Source organism: Bos indicus, chromosome 18, assembly GCF_029378745.1.
Source record: "Bos indicus isolate NIAB-ARS_2022 breed Sahiwal x Tharparkar chromosome 18, NIAB-ARS_B.indTharparkar_mat_pri_1.0, whole genome shotgun sequence".
Taxonomy (NCBI): domain Eukaryota; kingdom Metazoa; phylum Chordata; class Mammalia; order Artiodactyla; family Bovidae; genus Bos; species Bos indicus.
Window position 1 is genome coordinate 4,794,050 of NC_091777.1, and position 19,841 is coordinate 4,813,890.

General features: G+C 38.5%; 1 long non-coding RNA gene across 1 annotated transcript in view; it reads right to left on the reverse strand.

Moving 5' to 3' along the window:
• Positions 1-928: 928 nt before the first annotated feature.
• The window catches only part of LOC139177344 (uncharacterized), a 33,335-nt gene continuing 14,422 nt past the window's right edge, over positions 929-19,841 (reverse strand). The window contains exons 4-6 of the long non-coding RNA XR_011561815.1: positions 3,263-3,333; positions 2,143-2,192; positions 929-1,322 (exon numbers count right to left, since the gene is read on the reverse strand). This is a non-coding gene — a long non-coding RNA (uncharacterized lncRNA). The remainder of the gene's footprint in view (positions 1,323-2,142; positions 2,193-3,262; positions 3,334-19,841) is intronic.

Below are 19,841 nucleotides of genomic sequence, written 5' to 3' on the forward strand. Positions count from 1 at the left end.
AGTGAAAGTGAAAAAAAGTGAAGTTGCTCAGTCGTGTCCAACTCTGCGATCCAATGGACTGTAGCCTACTAGGCTCCTCTGTCTATGGGATTTTCCAGGCCAGAATACTGGAGTGGGTGGCTATGCCCTGCTGCTAAGTCTCTTCAGTCATGTCCAACTCTGTGTGACCCCATAGAAGGCAGCCCATCAGGCTCCGCTGTCCCTGGGATTCTCCAGGCAAGAACACTGGAGTGGGTTGCCATTTTCTTCTCCAATGCATGAAAGTGAAAAGTGAAAGTGAAGTCGCTCAGTCGTGCCAGACTCTTAGCAACCTCATGGACTGCAGCCTACCAGGCTCCTCTGTCCATGGGATTTTCCAGGCAAGAGTACTGGAGTGGGGTGCGATTGCCTTCTCCAACTGGAGTAGCTAATTAATCTCCAATGAGAGAGAGGAGGTACTGCACGCTCAGATAGTGTGACTTGCTGGGTGTTGGAATATGGGCCCAGGAGGACCCCATGTCTTCATGGAGCTTACAATCTAGTATAGGAAGCAGGTGGTTTGGTTTCTGTGGCCACAGACCAGCAAACACATCAGATAGATGACTTGTGCACACAATGATAAATCAGGATATAACCTCAAAAGCTGAGACATCAATTAGATGCTTTGCCCATTGGACTCCAGAACAATGGACACTTGAACCATGGTATTCTTACTATGAAGTTCAGTCATGGACTGTTGCCTGCCAGGCTCCTCTGTCCATGGAATTCTCCAGGCATGAATCCTAGAGTGGGTAGCTACTCCCTTTTCCAGAGGATCTTTCCGATCCAGGGATCAAACCAGGGTCTCCTACATTTCAGGCAGATTCTTTACCATCTGAGCCACCAGGGAAGCCTCATAATTATACAAACCACTCCCTAATAACTAAATATCAAGATGGTTAAGAGGGTCTTTAATCTTCCACCCAGAAAAGCATTTGAGAACACAAAGGTTGCAATAGCGTGAGACATTTGATAACTTATTAGAGATCCTCAGGCTGTTAGTTCTACCAGTGCAGAATAACATGAGCTTTAACGATGAAGGAAAAGAAAACAAAGCTGACTTATTTAGATGTCATTGCTAGTTTTTCTGTGATAAATATGTATAAAAAAATCCCCACCAAAACTACAAAACCTAAAGCCATTAATTTTGCCTTATGAATGTACAAAATGCCAGCAGAACTGGATTTTACTTTACCTATTAGATTTGTTTCTTCAATAGATGCAAAGATAATTTCATACATTGATTCATTCTGCCACTGATCTTCACTCTGATTTAGAAATACGGTCTCTATAATAAGTCCAATCTGAATAAATGAACAAAGTTCACCCTTCAAAACTCTGAGATTCATTTATTATTGCATGAATAGTGAATCTATTCATTTTCCCATAAGAGAGACCAAAACAAGGCTAAAACTCAAATGCACACAATAATTAAATCCTCACCATAACACAAATAATCTACTTAAAGCTTCATGTTGCCCACATATGTTATTGATCCAGATGTTTTTAAGAAAATGTCAAGTGACAGGAGGTTCAAATCAAACTCAGAAGTTAAAATGTGTCAGTCACCCACCGTGTTTTAAGTGTTTGCTGACTGATCAAATGTTTAATGAGAAATGGGTTATTCAGAACTTGGTACCTCATTAAATAACCATTTGTGTGGATAATTTACTGAGAAAAATTATCAAAAAGATCATCAAAGATTATCAGTTATTAAAGATTATTAATTATTAAAGTTTCTTTTTGCCATTTAATGTATCTAATTCATTTAGGAAGATACCCTAGGAGAATTTTTCAGGCTTCAGCAGATTAAGAATAACTTCTCTTTTTTCTCTTTATATTTTATGCTATAACTGATTGTAGAGTAACTTTAGCACATTTGAAATGTCAACTTTAGAAACCTGAATTCCTCAAAGTGTGGGCACTCACTTGGAACTCCAGAGTTGGTATAAGAATTATTTTAAGCTGAAGACATTTGAAATTCAACATATGGAGAGTGAAGCCTTTTCAGAGTTCTCTTATCTGACTAAAAACAGAAACTTTTTAGAAACGAGGACTGCCTTCCTTAAATTCCCTCTTCAGGGCAGCTTCTACTCGAAGGAGAGAAACCAAGAGTAAACCTACCATAAATCCCCTAAGGAGAATTTTATGACCCTGCAGAAAACAGGAAGGTCCTGAAGAAGACAAAAAAGAAAAACAGAAAAAACTGTAGTTTTTTCTATTATATAATAATATTAGAGTATATAATATATACTATGTAACAGTCAAATATTACCATCAACTTATTTCCCATTTTTCTCCTAAAAACCCATTTATCTTTCCTAAACAACCCTATCTGTCCTTCACATGGAAGCCATTTCTCCCCCTTCCATTCCCCTACAAAGTTTGCCCTTTAACCATTTAACCAGCTAGCTATTTCTCTTGTTGGCTCATGTGTGCATACAAACTTTTTATCAGTTCATCAGGTGTCAATTTAACTCACAGGTTTCAATAACTGAACCTAAGAGGAAAGAGGAAAACATTTATCTTCCCCCTAAAAATATGTATTGGGGTAAAGCATGGAATTGCTGATATGCTGATCTGGAGATGAGAAAGGGACACAGAATTGGAAGGACATCAGAGGGGTACTATCACAATAGATCCCAACTCATCAATAAAATTTGGAGGGAAGCTGAATTCTCAGAAACAAGTTTGAAATGAGCCCAGGATGCTGTTCTCACATTAGTACAGCTGTTCACCCCTCATGTTAAAATTCCTTTTATTTTTCCTTAGTAGATGATAGTGATACAAAAGTTTGACACTAAAACGTTCAAAATTTGAACTACGAGAGCGTTTTCCCCTTAGGTACTTATTCTCCAGATGTGTATTCTGAAGAACGAACGCCCCTATGTTCAATTTTAAAATAAAAGTAATTTCACCCTTTTCCTTTCCCCTTCCCACACAGAGATTTTCTGGTATTTAAAGTGCAGCTAACAACTTTTCACTCTCTTGGAATTTTCTGTGGCATCTGCATGAAAATTAAGAAATACTTTGGGAAAGTAATTCAATTTTGCAAATGCAAAGCTAATCTCCGCTCATCATCAAGGCAATAAAACATAAAAGATTTCTATATGAGGAATCTCAATTTAAAAAACTTTACAGAAGTGAATTACAATGAAGTAAACAATCTTAGAAGCAGTACCATGGCAGAGGAGCATCCCAGTTATACAGCTACCCAGGCAGGAATTTAGAGCCTCAGAAGCACCTGTCCGGCTAACCAGATTGTTGGCAGTGATGACTGCAACTTCTTTTTTTGCCTTCCAAGATTTCTGGTTCCTGGCAGAAGACAAAAAGCTTCAAGTTGAGAAAAATCAAACCGGAAAAAAGGGAGAACATTTAGCTTTTGAAGAAATACGTGTGGCACTTGCTTACTTTCATCCTTTGGAAGGTGGTTATGTTCCCACCCTTTTAAAAAGAACTCTGTACCATCTGGATTTTACAAACAGCAGCTCTTCTGCCTCCACTTTATTCAATCCTGCTCTCCCAGGATATAGCACACAAACTGATGTTAGCATTAAGACAGAGTCAAAGCAGCCTTTCTGTGTCATTTGGCAACTTTTCCTTTGTAAAATTAATTTCACAAACAACTATAACTACTTGGGACTACAAGTATTTGGGAAAGCTTTTTTTTCTATTTGGACTATAAGTACCTGGGAAGGTTTTTTCCCCTCTTTTCCATACTATTATTAATCCTAGCATTAAAAATGGGTTAAGATTAAACAGTCAAACAAGAAAAGTGATTAGCATTCGTGGAGCTTATCAGCCCCATGTGTAGACTTCATCTATTGGAATCACTTCAGTGATAAGCTCACTATTGCAACAGCTTATTAACTATTTGTATTCAATAACCAAATGATGCAAGAGATTTTTCCCCAAGAGTGGCTTTGCAGCCTAGAAATGGAAAGCATCTTCTTATACCACTAGGACTACTTTTTAATTCACTATCAATTAAAATAGTACTTGGAAAAGACTCTCGTCTCCTCTTCAGAGGGTCTGTGATGATTCAGAGCCATACTCAACATTCTTAACCTTCCAATCGTACTTTTTTAACCCTGCTCTGAGACCTTAGGACTTCTTTCACTCTCCTTCTTCTATTCAACACTGTTGTTGTTGTTCAGTAGCTCAGTCATGTACGACTCTTTGTGACCCTGTGGATTGCAGCACACCAGGCCTCCCTGTCCATCACCAACTCCCACAGCTTGCTCAAACTCATGTCCATTGAGTTGGTGATGCCATCCAACCATCTCATCCTTTGTTGTCCCCTTCTTCTGCCTTCAATCTTTCCCAGCATCAGGGTCTTTTCCAAGGAGTTGGTTCTTCGCATCAGGTGGCCAAAGTATTGGAGCTTCAGCATCAGTCCTTCCAATGAATATTCAGGACTGATTTCCTTTAGGATTGACTGGTTTGATCTCCTTGCAGTCCATGGGACTCTCAAGAGTCTTCTTCAACACCACAGTTCAATTCTTCGGTGCTCAACTTTCTTTATGGTCTAACTCACATCTATACATAGCTACTAGAAAAACCATAGCTTTGACTAGACAGACTTTTGTTGACAAACTGAATTTCTGCTTTTTAATATGCTTTTGAATATGAATATGATTCATATGAATACAATTTTGAAATGGATTTCAGGATTAATGCTGTACAGAATATTAACTGTTTCTGAAGGTAGGCTAATTCTATTACATCTTTTATAAACAATATTGCCTGATATACATTCATATACTAAAACAATGATGACGCTGTCATATTTTCCCCATCACCCAACCCTTTTTATGACCACACATTAGCCTTTTCCCTCTCCCATGTTATGCAATGAGACATCATTTTAAGTGTCAGGTACATAAAAGCCATGTTATAGCTTTGAAATAGAGCAAAAATTAAAAGGATACAGAAAAAACCTATAATTTTGAGATATTAATACTTTCAGAAACTTTTGAGATATGCAGATAAAAATATGCAACAATAACATTTGAATAATATGATTTTAAAAGTGGAATTTTGTACTGCAATAGAAAATGCACTTGAACTCTGCTCAGTATTTTGTGGCAGCCTGGATGGGAGGGGAGTTTGGGGGAGAATGGATACATATACATGTATGGCTGAGTTCCTTCACTGTTCACCTGAAACTATTAGGTTAGTGAAAAAGTAATTGTGGTTTCAGACCATGACTTTTAAATCATTATAACTAGGCTCAAACACATCTTTATGAATCAAAATAGGAACCATTCACCATTAAAATCAACACATTTTTGCCCATGAGAAAAAATGTGGGAATTTATTTCTGTAGCATAAAAATCCATGCTTCAGATTCAATGAACTCTTTGAAAGCATTTTCTGCCTCCTGCTGGCTGTGGAAGCATTTTCCCCTGTAAAACGTTGTCCAGATGCATGGAGGAGGGGTAATCGGCTGGTGAGAAATCAGGTGAGGATGCAAACAGGCCCTTTCTGTTGACCAAGGCCGGCTGCAGGTGCTGCAGTTTTCTGTTCTCATTGATTTGCTGAGCACACTTTTCAGATGCAATGGTTTCGTTGGAATTCAGAAAGCTGTAATGGATCAGATGGGCAGCAGATCATCAAACAATGACCATGACCTTTATTGGTGTAAGTTTGGCTTTGGGAAGTGCTTTGGAGCTTCTCAGTCCAACCACTGAGCTGGTTGCCGCCAGTTGTCATATAAAGTCCACTTATCTTCACACATCACGGTCTGATTGAGAAATAGTTCTTCATTGTTGCACAGAGTAAGTTAAGACAACACTTCAAAGCAATGATTTTTTTTTTCATTCTCGCCAGCTCATATGGCACCCACTTATCAAGCTTTCTCACCTTTCCAATTTGGCTGAAATGCCACATGACCATAGAATGGCCAACATTGAGTTCTTCAACAACTTCTCATGTGGTTAGTTGTAAGATGATCAGCCTTGATGATGGCTTTCAGTTGGTCGTTGTCAACTTCTGATGGCTGACCACTATACTCCCCATCTTCAAGGCTCATCTCCCTTGCAAAACTTCTTGACCCATCACTGCACCATATGTTCATTAGCAGTTCCTGGGCCAAATGTGTTGTTGATGTTGCGAGTTATCTCTGCTGTTTTATGACTCATTTTGAAATCGAATTAAAAAAACACTCAAATCTGCTAACATCACTTCTGTCTAAAATAAATGTAAAATAAATAGCAAGAAGTCAATAGCAAAAGTACAAAGTGAGAAATGTGCATTAAAATTATGTATAACATAACCACACTTAAGAATGTATTCTAATATCAACTGGCAAAGTTCAACAATGCAAAACTGCAATTACTTTTGCACCATCCTATTACAACATTGTTAATCAGCTATATCCCAATACAAAAGTTAAAAAAAGAGAGAGAGAAAATGTACTTGCATCAAACATACATTAAAAACATGACTATGCAGAGATCATAAAAGAATTCTCAACTATTTTAAAGAACTGATATTATAAAAACTGTATTATTGGATCAGACCACGATAAAATTTGAAATCAATGATAATACATAGCTTAAAAAACCCATGTGTTCCAGAAAATAAAAGAGCACTTCTTTTTCATCTGACAGTAAATTTGAAAATACAGGTTAAATGCCAGTCCAGGTTCGATGCACGATACTGGATGCTTGGGGCTGGTGCACTGGGACGACCCAGAGGGATGGTTTGGGGAGGGAGGAGGGAGGAGGGTTCAGGACAGGGAACACATGTATACCTATGTCGGATTCATTTCGATATTTGACAAAACTAATACAATATTGTAAAGTTTAAAAATAAAATAAAATTAAAAAAAAATAAAAAAATGAACATTCAAAATTGACCCAAGAAGTGGAAAATTTAACGAGGATCATGAAAAATCAAAACAATGATAAGCATTCTTTCACAAAAGTCACCTTACTGAACTAAGGAGTCCTATGGAAGAGTTTTATCAAACTTTCCCCAAATCCACATAAGAACAGGATATCTCTCCCAATCATTTTTTAATGGTAGTGACTCCTGCAGAGTCAGCAATTTACTTACAGCCTAGAGTGAGAAGAGATGGAGATAAGATTCTACTTCAATAGAAAAAGAATACTCAGTTTATATATTTTCAGGAGTGATACACACCAATTTGAATATAGTTATCCAGGATGGCCAATCAACATGTAAGTCTTTTCAAAAGGAAATATTCTATTTCTTTGGAGACAGCATCATCCCATTGAGGTCTGGGTCTTTTCCTACTAGGGAATCAAGACACTGTAACAGAATAGTTCATCCTGAACACCACCACCAAAAGTAAATGAGGAAATGTAATGAAAAAAATAACAATAGAATTTATTTTAAAATACTGAGAAAATAACTAGCATTGTGTAAAATATTTATGAAGTACATTCTGAAACTTTATTAAAAGACATAAAAGACATGTTAATAAATGTAAGGATATTCCATGTTTATGTGGCAAAGACTCCACACTATAAAGATAATGTGTGGGTTAATTTAGAGAATCTAGTTAATCTAAAATTGAATGCAATTGCAAACAAAATCCAATTGCATTTTGTGGGACACTTGACATACTGCTAGTGTACATTACACTGAGAAATGCTTATACCAGTGAAGGTCTGAAAATAGCTCAAAAATATCAAAATCAAACAAAGGAAACTTGAAATGTCATAGTAATTAAAAGAGAACAGAAAACAAAAGATTGATAGAAACAAAGGGCTTAGTTCACTACAACTTACTCTATGAAAAATAGTATAGAAGGATTTCATCATTTGGGGAGAAAATTAAATCCCTGCTATTACAATATGTAAAAAATATTTCAGATAGATGAAACCTATTAGTGTGAAAAGTGAAACTTGGAAAGATTAGAAGAAACTACAGAGTAAAAATTTTATGATGTTAATAGGGTAAGAGCAGATTTCTTAGACAAATATAAAGGAAAAAATGAAGTACAATAGAAAAACTCATAGATTTAATTATGTTAAAGTCAGCAGTATTTTATAATGAAGAACGTCACAGACACAACCAAACTAAAATTACCAGGCCTTGAGAAGACATTATAATGTGTCCAACTAAGAAGGATTAAACTACATAAAAACATCCTAAAAATCAACAACAACAACAAAACGCAATACTGGAGGATGGGCTGAGAACGTGAACACACATTTCACAGGAAAACACACACACACACACACACACACACACACACACAAGTGACAGTATAGCAAGACGTGGTCAAAACCTCAGTGATAATCAATGAAATGAAAATACTGAAATCTCACTTCCTGCAACATAGTTTAAGCAACACTTAATACTACAGGAGGCTTTGGAAATAAACATCCTTGCACACTGTTTGCTGGGAAGTAAGTGGATAAGATTCTGTGAAAGACAGTGGCAGCATCTGACAAAACTGAAAATGCCTGTATGTATACAACTCCATGCTTTCCACACTTGTTTCTAATAACTAGAAGTTGGAGACAAACTAAATGTCCATCAAAGTAGGATGGGAAATGAAATTTGCCAAAATCATAAAGCAAAATACCATAGAGCAGTAAAAGCAATAAAATAAACCTACATTTGTTAAGACAGATCGCAGATATACAATTTGAGTCAAGCAAGCAAGATACAGGATGAGACCTAAACTATGATACAATTTACATATATTTTTAAAGCTACACAACACAATATATACATATTAGAAGGACCACAGACCATGAACTGGGGGCATGAGGCAGAGGAAGAAGAATGGAACTGGTGGTTCAGGGCAAACACGCCAAACTCCCAGTTTCAAGGGGTCTGGGTTCCATCCCTGGTGAGGGAACTAAGTGCCACAACTAAGAGTCCATGTGCCAAGAACTAAGACCCAATGAAGCCAAATAAATAAATAAACTTTTTAAATAAAGAGTAACAATGCCAAAAAAAGAAATGGGGAAAAAAAGGCCAATAATGATACTGTTCATCTGAGGCACTCAGTGAATTCAATCAACCCGATTGTGTGATATCCTGCACAAAGAAAATAAAGTAATTCTGGAACCAAACCAAAGGTAATGCTTGAATAGAAAATATAAGGACAGGAGATGGCAGAGGAGAAACCTACTGTACAGATTAAGTGGAAAGCAGAATATATATGGCAAGTGGACATAAAGAAACCAAGTCCCTGCATTCCAGAAGGAACTAAAAATAGTAGTATCTCTGTAGTCTTGTTTGGCTGAGTGGAAAGCAGAAAGGTACGTATCAATTGTTGAGCTAAATCTTTAGCTTCTTGAGTTTTCTATTGCTGCTCTAACAGATCACCAAAAACTTACTGAATGAAAACAACACAAATTTATTATCTTACAAGCTTTGGAGGTTAGAATTTCAACATGAGTTTCACTGGGCTAGAATCAATGTGCAGGGAGAGCTGGGTTTCTTTTTGGAGGTTCCAGAGGAGAATCCATTTGCCTTTCATAGCTTCCAGAGGCTGAGCACAGCACCTGTGTGGTTCCTGACTCCCCTGTGTGCCATCTTCAAAGACAACAACCTTGCACCTTTCTGACCATGTTTCTGCAGTCACATTGCCCTCTTACTCATCTCTTTTGCCTCTCTCTTACGTTTAAAAAAAAAAAAAGTTTTTTTTTTTTTAAATAAGGTCAGAATCTCAGTTTTAGGCTATGAAATAGGTAGGCTCCACTCTCAGTAAAGGAGACGAAGTATCAAACTTCCTTCCATGTTCAAGACTTCATTTTGGTCATGATCTTTTTCTTTATAAATCCATACAAACACTGATATCATTTCAAACTGCTACTGAAATATAGAAGATGAAAACCATGAAAAGACAAGAGTTTCCGATAACAAACTCTTGGGCGCTCTTCTCTTCCCAAACTTCTTAAAAGGACTTCATGGCCCAAATCAACTGGTATTCTTCCAGGAGGAGGAAATATTTTTGAACTCTTTCTTTCGAGTTGGTTGATGACAAATAGGCTATTTCAGCAAATTTCTACTTGCTTCTATGTTTCTCTTTGGTGTATAAAGAGTTGATTTACCACTGAAGCAAGATCTTTTGAGGGTTTTATCTTTCATATGGTCGTGAAAACACTGTAATCAGTTCTGCATTCCTGATTAGAGTTAAGGACCTTTCATGGAGTCCGTTTATTATAAATGTGGACATTATCAAAGGAAGCCAATTTTAATAAAAGTCTCCCTCCAGAAAAGATATTACAGGCTTGCTCCTTCTGCTGTGATAAATACTTCCAGGTGGTATTTGATGGACAGTAAGAATCCTGTGCATCTGGCATTTGTAGCACAGTTTAGAATTAGAATTTTAGATCATGCTGGCAAGCCTGAGTAATTCTTTAATTCTTCAAATGGAACACAATTTGCTCAATCTTACACAGCATTCTGATTTTAATTAAAATCTACTGTATGATATAGAAATATTACATCAACTTGCAAATCCCTAAGTTAGGGAGGGGGTGCAGCAGACACTGCTATTTAATTATTCATATTATACTTCATCAAAAGAATCTTAACATTACCAGAGGAACCAGAACAGTTTCACGCAGAGTTTATGGGTGCTAAGCATTCCAAAAGGATGTTGTGGTGCTATAAAGCAGATGCAAGCAGTCTTCATTTCTGCAGAAGAGTTTTAAAAATAAACACAGAGATCTGCTTCTTGAGTGACTAGGTTCCCCCCTAAATTTCATTTTGCCACATGCTGTAAATGGCATTTTAGGAATGGCAACTCAGGAAGAGCAACCCCTAATTTAAGACCAGAAAGATACTCATTGTTCTAAGTCGATGGTTGAGTTTCACTATCCAGTATCAAACAAGGGATGGGGCGAGATGAGAGCCTAATCCCAAGATTTTGAAATGCTGCCCTTATGTCAGTAAATGCTTCCTTATACTAAGGTTTGGGTGAACTCCGGGAGTTGGTGATCGATAGGGAGGACTGGCATGCTGCAGTTCATGGGGTCGCAAAGACTCGGACATGACTGAGTGACTGAACTGAACTGAACTAAAGAGAAGAGTTGTGGGTAACAAATGGAGCTCTGCCCAGACCCTCCTACATCCTTGGGAAAGCAAAAGGGATTGAGAATTTGTCCTTAATGCCTGGACCACAGAAATCTGAAAACTCTTGAAAAGCGAGAACAATGCTTAGTACTGCTAGATAAATTTCACTATTGGAGTTTTAAATGCTCCAGAGCAGTTTTTTTTTCAGGCTTAGAATGGAGAATAGCCTTGTGGGCTTCTAGCTCAGAGAAGGTATGTATTTTGTGCTCTTGGACAAGTATGAGAAATGCTTCTTGGTTGAGTCTATGAAAATGTATTAAAGATGCTCACATCTCTATTAGAAGAATTTTACCAAGTGACAGAAAAATTCCCAAACTGGATCTATCGTAGGCTTCATACTTTTCTGATTCATGAACAAATTGCAGCCTGTATAACTAGCCAGACTGTATAAAACTTCAAGACAATTGTCTCTGGAACTGGGCCAAGAACTATGACAACAAATTTCCTTAGGTTTTACCTGATGCAAAGAACTGACTCATTTGAAAGGACCCTGATGCTGGGAAAGATTGACGGCGGGAGGAGAAGGGGATGACAGAGGATGAGATGGTTGGATGGCATCACTGACTCAATGGACATCAGTTTGAGTAAACTCCGGGAATTAGTGATGGACAGGGAGGCCTGGTGTGCTACATTCCATGGGGTTGCAAAGACTTGGACATGACTGAAAGAATGAAGGGATGGAGCCAGAGTAAAAAGAATACCCAGCTGTGGATGTGACTGGTGATAGAAGCAACGTCCAATGCTGTAAAGAGGAATATTGCATAGGAACCTGGAATGTCAGGTCCATGAATCAAGGCAAATTGGAAGTGGTCAAACAAGAGATGGCAAGAGTGAATGTTGACATTCTAGGAATCAGCGAACTGAAATGGACTGGAATGGGTGAATTTAACTCGATGACCATTATATCTACTACTGTGGGCAGGAATCCCTCAGAGGAAATGGAGTAGCCATCATGGTCAACAAAAGAGTCCGAAATGCAGTACTTGGATGCAATCTCAAAAATGACAAAATGATCTCTGTTCATTTCCAAGGCAAACCATTCAATATCACAGTAATCCAAGTCTATGCCCCAACCAGTAATGCTGAAGAAGCTGAAGTTGAACGGTTCTATGAAGACCTACAAGACCTTTTAGAACTGACACCCAAAAAAGATGTCCTTTTCATTATAGGGGACTGGAATGCAAAAGTAGGAAGTCAAGAAACACCTGGAGGAACAGGCAAATTTGGCCTTGGAATACAGAATGAAGCAGGGCAAAGACTAATAGAGTTTTGCCAAGAAAATGCACTGGTCATATAAACACCCTCTTCCAACAACACAAGAGAAGACTCTGCACATGGACATCACCAGATGGTCAACACAGAAATCAGATTGATTATATTCTTTGCAGCCAAAGATGGAGAAGCTCTATACAGTCAGCAAAAACAAGACCAGGAGCTGACTATGGCTCAGACCATGAACTCCTTATTGCCAAATTCAGACTGAAATTGAAGAAAGTAGGGAAAACCACTAGACCATTCAGGTATGACCTAAATCAAATCCCTTATGATTATACAGTGGAAGTGAGAAATAGACTTAAATAGATCTGATAGATAGAGTGCCTGATGAACTATGGAATGAGGTTCGTGACATTGTACAGGAGACAGGGATTTAGACCATCCCCATGGAAAAGAAACGCAAAAAAGCAAAATGGCTGTCTGGGGAGGCCTTACAAAAAGCTGTGAAAAGAAGAGAAGCGAAAAGCAAAGGACAAAAGCAAAGATATAAACATCTGAATGCAGAGTTCCGAAGAATAGCAAGAAGAGATAAGAAAGCCTTCTTCAGCGATCAATGCAAAGAAATAGAGGAAAACAACAGAATGGGAAAGACTAGAGATCTCTTCGAGAAAATCAGAGATACCAAAGGAACATTTCATGCAAAGATGGGCTCGATAAAGGACAGAAATGGTATGGACCTAACAGAAGCAGAAGATATTAAGAAGAGGTGGCAAGAATACACGGAAGAACTGTACAAAAAAGATCTTCACGACTCAGATAATCACGATGGTGTGATCACTGACCTAGAGCCAGACGTCCTAGAATGTGAAGTTAAGTGGGCCTTAGAAAGCATCACTACGAACAAAGCTAGTGGAGGTGATGGAATTCCAGTTGAGCTATTCCAAATCCTGAAAGATGATGCTGTGAAAGGCTACACTCAATATGCCAGCAATTTGGAAAACTCAGCAGTGGCCACAGGACTGGAAAAGGTCAGTTTTCATTTCAATCCCAAAGAAAGGCAATGCCAAAGAATGCTCAAACTACCACACAATTGCACTCATCTCACACACTAGTAAACTAATGCTCAAAATTCTCCAAGCCAGGCTTCAGCAATATGTGAACCGTGAACTTCCTGATGTTCAAGCTGGTTTTAGAAAAGGCAGAGGAACCAGAGATCAAATTGCCAACATCCGCTGGATCATGGAAAAAGCAAGAGAATTCCAGAAAAACATCTATATCTGCTTTATTGACTATGCCAAAGCCTTTGACTGTGTGGATCACAATAAACTGTGGAAAATTCCAAAAGAGACGGAAATACCAGACCACCTGATCTGCCTCTTGGGAAATTTGTATGCAGGTCAGGAAGCAACAGTTAGAACGGGACATGGAACAACAGACTGGTTCCAAATAGGAAAAGGAGTACGTCAAGGCTGTATATTGTCACCCTGCTTATTTAACTTATATGCAGACTACATCATGAGAAACACTGGACTGGAAGAAACACAAGCTGGAATCAAGATTGCCGAGAGAAATATCAATAACCTCAGATATGCAGATGACACCACCTTTATGGCAGAAAGTGAAGAGGAACTAAAAAGCCTCTTGATGAAAGTGAAAGAGGAGAGTGAAAAAGTTGGCTTAAAGCTCAACATTCAGAAAACGAAGATCATGGCATCCAGTCCTATCACTTCATGGGAAATAAATGGGGAAACAGTGGAAACAGTGTCAGACTTTATTTTTCTGGGCTCCAAAATCACTGCAGATGGTGACTTCAGCCATGAAATTAAAAGACGCTTACTCCTTGGAAGGAAAGTTATGACCAACCTAGATAGCATATTCAAAAGCAGAGGCATTACTTTGCCAACAAAGGTTCGTCTAGTCAAGGCTGTGGTTTTTCCTGTGGTCATGTATGGATGTGAGAGTTGGACTGTGAAGAAGGCTGAGTGCCGAAGAATTGATGCTTTTGAACTGTGGTGTTGGAGAAGACTCTTGAGAGTCCCTTGGACTGCAAGGGGTCCATTCTGAAGGAGATCAGCCCTGGGATTTCTTTGGAAGGATGATGCTACAGCTGAAACTCCAGTACTTTGACCACCTCGTGCAAAGAGTTGACTCATTGGAAAAGACTCTGATGCTGGTAGGGATTGGGGGCAGGAGGAGAAGAGGACAACAGAGGATGAGATGGCTGGATGGCATCACTGACTCGATGGACGTGAGTCAGTGAACTCTGGGAGTTGGTGATGGACAGGGAGGCCTGGCGTGCTGCGATTCATGGGGTCGCAAAGAGTAGGACACGACTGAACAACTGATCTGATCTGAGCGACTGAACTGAACTGATACAAAATTCTAGGAGTTTGCTTCTAAATTAGACTTCAGTAAAGCAACTCTGCCCACCCAATATTCCATATACCCCAAAACTCAACCTACACTGGGGCAAAACAGGAGAATAATTGCAACTGATAGTATTACTGTTCTCAGTTAGTTACTTGCCCACATGCCTAAGCCATGCCATGTGACTTACAGTGCCTCCCTTGTTCCATAATTGACAGGCTTGGTCATGTGACCCATATTAGCCAACAGAACGTAATGAAGTCATGTATACCACATCCAATAAGAAGGCTTTAGAGTCCTTGATCTTTTGTCCACTGACACTTTGCTGCTATGCTCTGTGCATACCATGCCCCTTTTACCCTGGATCCTGACTAGAAAAAGATAAATACAGCAAAGGCACAACTAAGCTGCAGGCATTGCAGCTAGAATGCAATAAGAACAAAAAATATAAATCTATGTTGGTTCTAAATTACTGACATTTTATTATCAAACCAAAACCTTGGCAAAGGCTGACTAATACTGCTTTAAAACTTGCAGTATCAATTGATAGTTATTGAGTTGCTAGTATATTCTCACATTGAGCTGAATGCTTTCACAAATGTAATTTTATTGTCATGGCTTATATAATTTAGAATTAAGAAATCTGAGCTTGCAAACTCAGTAACGTGCAATCTACAGTCTCAGTTTTTTACATAAAAAATAACATTGTGCTGCAGTCTGGAAAGCTAACATGGTTAATTCTCCGGCCACCATGTCCCCCTTACAATTTTCTGGAGGTACCTCAGACTTTCATACTTTGCAAGTGTTGTTTTGACATTCAGAATACAGTCAATAATACTATAATAACTCTGTATGGTGACAGATGGCAACTAGATTTATCGTGGTGATCACTTTATGGTGTACAAAATCATCTCATCACTATGTTGCACACCTGAAACTAATGTAATATTGTACATCAAGTGACACTCAATAAAAAAAGAGAAGGTCTCTCCTCTCCTGCAACTCCTTTTTTCTACCTGTGAAAGTTACATGTGTCACAGCTTTGGGCTCCAACGCCACATTTTGCTTAAAATCTCCAATCCTTCCAGTGGTGTCATGTTCACCACCTCCTCTGTTTTCATGCTACTTATCTTTTTACTCCAGAAGATACTAGAATATAAGCTCCTTGAGGTCAGGGACATTTGCCATCTTGTTCATTTCTTTTTCCCTGAAGCCTAGAACACCACAGGCCTGATACCCCACTTTCGTATAGGCTACCATGAAGCACTTGCCACAGGCTGCTCTGCATTTCTATCACTCACCAGAGTAAATTCTGAGCAGGAAAAAAATCTATACCTTGATCAACATTTTAGCTTCAGGGCACCACACATGGTGATTTGAACACAAAGAATGTTTACTACCAAATGTGAATTTAACAAACAAAAAAAAATCTATAATATGATCAGTTTATTTGTATCCAAATACTTTTCTTAATGACTAGTTTTCATGACTATCCTATCAGTTCAATTGCCTGAGACCCAAATGGCCTAGGAAATGTTAGAACAATATTTTTTTTTTTAAATTACAGCTCATTTATGAGGTTAGTGGTTGTAGGTAGATACATCTAATAAATATAAGACACAAGTTGGTGCTAACTTTTTTTAGCTTCTCTATGATGGTCAGTCCCAGCATTCTTTACATTCTAGATGTTTGACTACGTCTGAAATTATCACAGTATACCCACAGTTACTCTTCAGTATCTCTCACTCTTTGGGTTGGATTTTTCTGCCCTGACTTACAAGGAAAACTTCTGTAACACAGCACTATCACAACTGGGTCTGATAACTAAAACGACTAAGACCTGAGCTGAAGACAAAGTGATGCATTTTGCATGACAACTCTCTCCTCTATCTGTGACAGTCGAGGATTGAGAGGACCTAATCCCAGCAAGCACCATCACAACCTACACAGGGGGCTGTGAACAGCTGACCCTCCTATCTGGTCACTCTTAACTTGATTCCTTTACTCTCCAAGTAGTTGCTGCCCATGTACTGTAGAGACTGGCTGCAGACCAAATCCAGGATGAAGTGTTTTGTTTTCCCTTTGCTAGTGATTTTGGTTCAAATACTTCATCAGCTGGCACAGTCTGAAAAGTCAAAATGTTGTACAAAGAAGACAAATTTCTGATATCGCTTCAGAAGCAGATGTGACCACACTGGCTGGAATGAAGAGGTGGCTGTTTCTCCTCTGTCAATTCCTCTGTAACTCTCTGCAGTCCGGAAGCCCTGCTTGTGTCTGATACCAGATACACAGGTAATTTATGTAACCATGGAAACATATGTGTTTGTAGTACCCCTCTTACTATGTCCCCAACACTGTGAAAGTACCGCAATCCACAGTGAGGAGAGGTGTTTGTGATCACACAGAGCCACCCTTATATTCTCAACTGTTGTCTGTGGGGTCCCCATGATGAGGGGTCCTTGCATTTAGAGGTCAAAGTCTTTTTCATAATAACGATGTCCACTGACTTTTCACTATGTTGCTATTTGCATCTATCCGTGCAGAAACAATGGTGGTAAAACTGCAGGAGTTTTAGCACCAGTCAAGCCAGTGGCAGCCAGGAATAGTAACAATCACTGTATTTTTCAAGGCCACACACTTCAGGTAAAATAAAAGAAATTCTGCTTCACTTAAGAATGTCATTAATGATGCAATAAAATTTATTTAGTAAAGTCAGGCTGTTTTCAATCTTGATCCTTGACTACTTCTACTACTAATTTTAATAATGCTATGACAAAGGGGAATTGCATACCAAAGCACTTGTGTTACCTGCTCAAGTACAATGGTTGTTTTGAGAGCAGCACTTGTGTGATTGCACTGCAAGCTGAAGTAGCTTCATTCTTCATGAAGCACACCCCACTTCCCTGCTTTTTTAAAGAACACCCAACAAACTGAATATTTAGCAGAAATTCTCTTGAAAATGAGTGACGCGAACTGTCACTTCAAGGAAAACACTAACAGTAGCTACTACCAATTTGAGCTCTCTAGCAAAAAAAAACAAAAACTTAGAAAACTTGTACCTGCTACCAGAAGCTTGACATCTTTCTGAAATAGTAAAGACTTTCTGAAGAGAATGCCCGTAACATTAATAAATGTGATTTTTTTGCTATTGCATGTATTGGGCCAAAACTTGGGAGTAAGTCAATATTTCCCAAATGTCTAATATGTTGTGGTACAAAATTATCCATGAGTAAAAGATACTTCACAGGACAGAGCAGTGAGTTCTAACAGAACTGTTAGGGGAAGCACACTGACTGAAATGGCCCACCCTGGCCAGGCACCATAGTAACCATTTGCATGAGTTGTTTTACAACAGGAGGTCCTGCTAAGGAACACGGAACTAATAAGCCACCACCAACCAGAAGAGTTCCGGAAAGGTCAAAAGGAGACACCACATGTCCCACCACCTCCCAGAATCCTTCTCACTGCATCCATCTTGGCTGAACAAGGCGTGCACCACCAGGAAGGACTCTGAGTCAGAATGACTGGCTAAAGACAACCCGGGAACTAATCCCATCACCATAAAACCAAGACTGCGAGCCACGCGGCAGAACAGTTCTCCTGGGTTCCCTTACCCTGCTGCTCTCCACCCCGGTGCCCTTTCCCAATAAAATCTCTTGCTTTGTCAGCACATGTGTCTCCTTGGATAATTCATTTCCTAGTGTTAGACAAGAGTGCAGTTTCGGGCCCTGGAAGGGGTCCCCCTTCCTGTAACAGAACCAGGTACAAAACATTAGCAAATATGTTTTCAGATTCCACACTACAACCAGCCCTCAAGAAATTACCAGCTGTCAAGTCTGGGTACAGTGTTGAAGAAGAATGAGCAGAATTATCTGAAAAGGCTGTTAAAATTCTCCATTCCAACTATGTACCTGTCTAAGACCAGTTTTTCTTCACATACTTCAACCAAAACAGGTTGCAACTGAATGAAAGTAGAAATAGATATACAGAAATCAAGCTGTTTTCTATTAACCCAGTCTTTAAAGAAATCTTCAAAAATTAAAACAATGCCATTCTTCCATTTTTTAAACATTTTTGAAATATAATTATTTTTACAAAATATATATTTATGTTATCACATTATAGGTTCATTTTATTATTTTTAATAAATCAGTGAACTATATTTTAAAGATTCATCAGTTTGAATTTCTAATACAGGGGGGACTTTGCTGGTGGTCCAGTGGTTAGGGGGGCACAGGTTTAAGTAAATGTTTTGCTTTATTTTAGATATAAATACTGTCTCGTTGAGTACATGAAGCCCTCACACATTTATAATTGAATTTTGAACTTCAATATAATTTTTTGTGGTTTTTTTGCAAGGTGTTTTTTTAATTAAAGTATAATTGCTTTACAAAGTTTGTGCTGATTTCTGCTGCACAATGAAGTGAAAATCAGTTACATATATAGATACATCCCGTTCTTTTGAGCCTCCCTCCCACCCTTCCCCATCCCACTTTCAGCGCAGGGACAGTGGATTTGATCCCAGGTCGGGTAACTAAGTTCCCATACACTGTGAGGTGCATCCAAAAAAATTTTTAAGAAAAATTTAAATTAATTAAAATAAAATAAATAAATTTCTAGCATAACAAACAACTCTGTATGTAACTGACATTAACAAAGACTCTTTAGGAGGCCTCAATAATTTTTAAGATTATAAAGCTGTCCAAAGCCAAAAGTTTGAGATTTGTTGCTTTAGCATATTATTAATAATCTCATCTATCTTAATGAAATACACATTGTAACAATAGCTTATTTTACTGTCATTTCTAAAAGAAGAAAAATCCCTATTTTATGAATCAGGATCAACAGCATGCAAATATTTCAATCTTTCAAAAAAGTATTAGTTCCTCAGTCATGTCTGACTCTTTGTGACCCCATGGACTGTAGCCCACCAGGCTCCTCTGTCTATAGAATTCTCCAGGCAAGAACACTAGAGTGGGTAGCCATTCCTTTCTCCAGAGGATCTTCCTGATCCAGGAATGGAACCTGGGTTTCCCGCATGGCAGGCAGATTCTTTACCATCTGAGTCACCAGGGAAGCCCCTATAAGGCACTAATAATAACCAGGTGGGTGTAATCAATAACTAATAAGATACTGATAAATAGTCAAAAACATAATTTTTTTCCAGGATT